The sequence below is a fragment of the Halyomorpha halys genome, unplaced genomic scaffold (genome assembly GCF_000696795.3).
Source record: "Halyomorpha halys isolate HHAL.00 unplaced genomic scaffold, Hhal_1.1 Scaffold832.1, whole genome shotgun sequence".
In the NCBI taxonomy this organism is placed as follows: Eukaryota; Metazoa; Arthropoda; class Insecta; order Hemiptera; family Pentatomidae; genus Halyomorpha; species Halyomorpha halys.
The window spans coordinates 77,561-80,760 of NW_027113014.1; the positions used below are offsets into that span (position 1 = coordinate 77,561).

General features: G+C 34.4%; 1 long non-coding RNA gene across 1 annotated transcript in view; it reads left to right on the forward strand.

Annotated features, from left to right (window-relative positions):
* The window catches only part of LOC106686518 (uncharacterized), a 4,610-nt gene extending 2,162 nt beyond the window's left edge, over window positions 1-2,448 (forward strand). The window contains exons 2-3 of the long non-coding RNA XR_010844308.1: window positions 2,040-2,154; window positions 2,377-2,448. This is a non-coding gene — a long non-coding RNA (uncharacterized lncRNA). The remainder of the gene's footprint in view (window positions 1-2,039; window positions 2,155-2,376) is intronic.
* Window positions 2,449-3,200: the final 752 nt, after the last annotated feature.

Genomic DNA, 3,200 nt, shown 5'->3' on the forward strand with positions numbered 1-3,200 from the left:
CACGTAGTATTAGGATTAAGTTTTTATTAGATTTAAGTTTGTTAAATTCAGAAATAATGTGTGCCCCAACACATTACACTCTGTGTACTGAATGTAGATGTTCTACAGAAAAAGGAGAAAGTTCATTGTTTATAAATACGCCATTAAAATTTTGAAGGGGTTTCGAAAAAAAAAAAAAAAAGACAAGTTGGCTGAGCTTGGTTCTGCAAAGAACCAGCCTGTTCAAACACTTTCCTACAGAACAGTAAAATCAATGATAAGTTCTTAGTGTAAGGACGGGACAAGCGCTAGACACAAAGTTCAAGCGGAAGGAAAGAAGTGGGAGAGCCTACAGCATTAGGATAAACGAATCCCCGTCAATCTTAGCAGAGCGGAGAGAGTCGTTTATTTTCGCCTAGTAACAGGACATGACCTGCTCTAAAAAGACCTCTATCGAATTGGCATCGTAGATTCACTGAAATGTCCTCTATGTAACATGGGAGACATGGATGGAGACCATCTTTTAAGGTGTATTGGTCTAGATCTTCAGCAGGATACGGACCAACTAAGAGGAAAAGTAAAATTGTATTGGGCTGCGAGAGGGAAAATGGTGTAATAGCCCACTACCTGTGACGTAGGAAAAACATATTTAAACTACTGTAACAAATTCATCATTCGCTTCTGAAGAATAAAAATATCTCAGTATTTTTAACTAAAGAATACTGTCGGACTCTTCCCAACAATAAAGAATGAAACAAGATCTCAGAAGTGTCTGGTAAACGAAGTTTTGGAGTCACCAAACTATATCTCTATATACACATATCTCTATAGTTAACTTGTTTTATGTTATTAACCATTTTTCTGTGGGAAGGAGTAATAATGGAGAGTTTAAGTTGACAGGAAAAGTGTGGCTCAATGAACAACTAGCCAATCACCGGCTATCTTCTGTCTCTGTTTGCATGAGGCCGTTGTAGGCAAGTATGCACCTTAGCAACCTCCGAACTGAAATGTCACCGGCTCGATTATAGTGTGGGCTGATTTACTTTTATCACCAGGTGTCTACGTGGGGAATGAAAATTTGAACTTCTGTTTAGAGTGGTAACCGATAGGATGACCCCTTGTACGTCAGTAATGAACAGGAAAGGGGTAAAAAAAATAACTTTTCACCCAAGAATCTTCATTTAGGAATGCATTCCTCGGGAACAACCTAATTAACATGCATTGTCAATGAACCAAATTACAGAAAATATCATTTCTACGTTTTGTATTCGGTTCATACTCGCATAAGTGGGGGGTTACCAGTTCATTTTTGGCCTACGGGTGATGGGAGGATTGTCCTTTAGATAACAAACTTATTCTAACCAGGAAGGAGGAGTCAAGTAACATTGACTCTCGTTCCACGGGACCGCCAAGAAACAAAGTTGACTAACCAGCCCGGGCTAAAATCAAAGTGGTGCCGCTGAGGTTGAGGGCGGAGTCAACCCCCTTCTTTTCGACTTCAGTTAAAGCAGAGTAGAGTATATCATCGTTGATAATTTGAAGGAGGCTTCTAATGCTTTACTTATCTAAAGAGAATAGAGCGAACCAGGTAACTCATAAACTTTTCTTAAACAAGTTGTTGTACTGTTCTGGAATAAGGATCCTCGAAGCTTAATTTTCACTTGTTCTTCGTAAGAAAGGCTCAATGCTGACAGTTGGCAATAGGAGTCTCCGAAATCTAGGTGTGAACTTTTATAACATTCTCCAACAGAGAAGTCGTCACGGGGATGTCACTACTCCCTATAAATCTAAATACCCAAATAGTTGGAAAATTTATTTTTGATAATCTACAGCAAGCTGCGAAAATATAGGTAAATCATTAATCAAGGAGGTCATCATACTCTAAATTACTTATACAAAATATTTAGAGATGTCGATTTTCCAAAAATTTTCAATGGGAGGACAGGTTTCAGGATATACCTCTCACGTATCATAGTAAATTGGAAAATACAGGCAATCTGTTGATAAATATAAAAATGTTCACTCTTATTCTCTTATTATTTATATTTTTAATATTTTAGCTTTAGTGGAAGAGACTGTGGAAGATGAAGTCCGTTGCATAGAAGAGAAGTGCTGTTCGAACGGGTCGCGTTGCTGTTTAGAAAATCACTACTGCTGTAAAGAAGGAATGCTGTCGTATGTTACCTTGTCTAATTTTAAAATATCAAACATTAAGTACAAATTATCTGTAAATAAAACTGTGATAGTTACAATGTTTATTTATCATTGAACCATTAATGACTAAAAATTGTATCCGTGTAAATTTTGTCATGGTTTTATACATTACAATTTTATACCTAGCCCTGTTATAATGTAATATTGGATTTTAATTTATTTCATATATTTTCTTTTTCACAGAATTGAGGGGAAAACTTTCGTTTGCTTAAGTCCATACAGTAGGAAAATTGAAAATAAACATTTATATTGAAATTTGTATTTTTTTACCATCCATCTCAAGCTATGATACCATTATTTTGTTGAATATTCAAATCTCCTAAGCATCTTAAAAATCGATATATGACTAATAATCGATAGTTTAAGTCCTTATCTAACAGGTAATACCAATCTTTTTTTTTTTCCTTACCTCCTAAAACAAATAAAAAACAACAAATTACAATATATATATAAAGGATAAAATATATGTACATATGCCGACTATTGAAAGCATGTTGTTTTGCCAGTATGTAAGATAGGTTGCCGAGTCCGCTGAAGGTGATTGTCGGTGATGGCATGTGCTTGTCTGAAGCTCAGAGTTTCGTGTTATAAAAGTGGTTGGGGTCACCACTTTTATAACACGAAACTCTTGTTTAAATGTGAAAAATAATAATTAGTTTATATGATTATAAATCCAAGGAATTCTGATTAAGAAAAAAGTAACATCTACTACTATTTTCTAATCATTTTCCACTTATATTTTAATTAAATAATTATATATTATTTTTAATTATTATGAGAGATAGTTGACCGTGGATGACTAGTTAATTTATTAAAAAAGTAATTTTTATAATTTTTGTTTTTATTAATTTCATTTATCCGCTCACTTTGTAACGTATTATTTCACTTCTTAAACTTTTGCTAACACATTTGTCGTCACCCTCTTATATACGTTTCCTCTTTTTAACTGTTGTTATAATACTCATGACACTTTGTCATCTTCCGGTACTTCGTCATCCTTCTATATA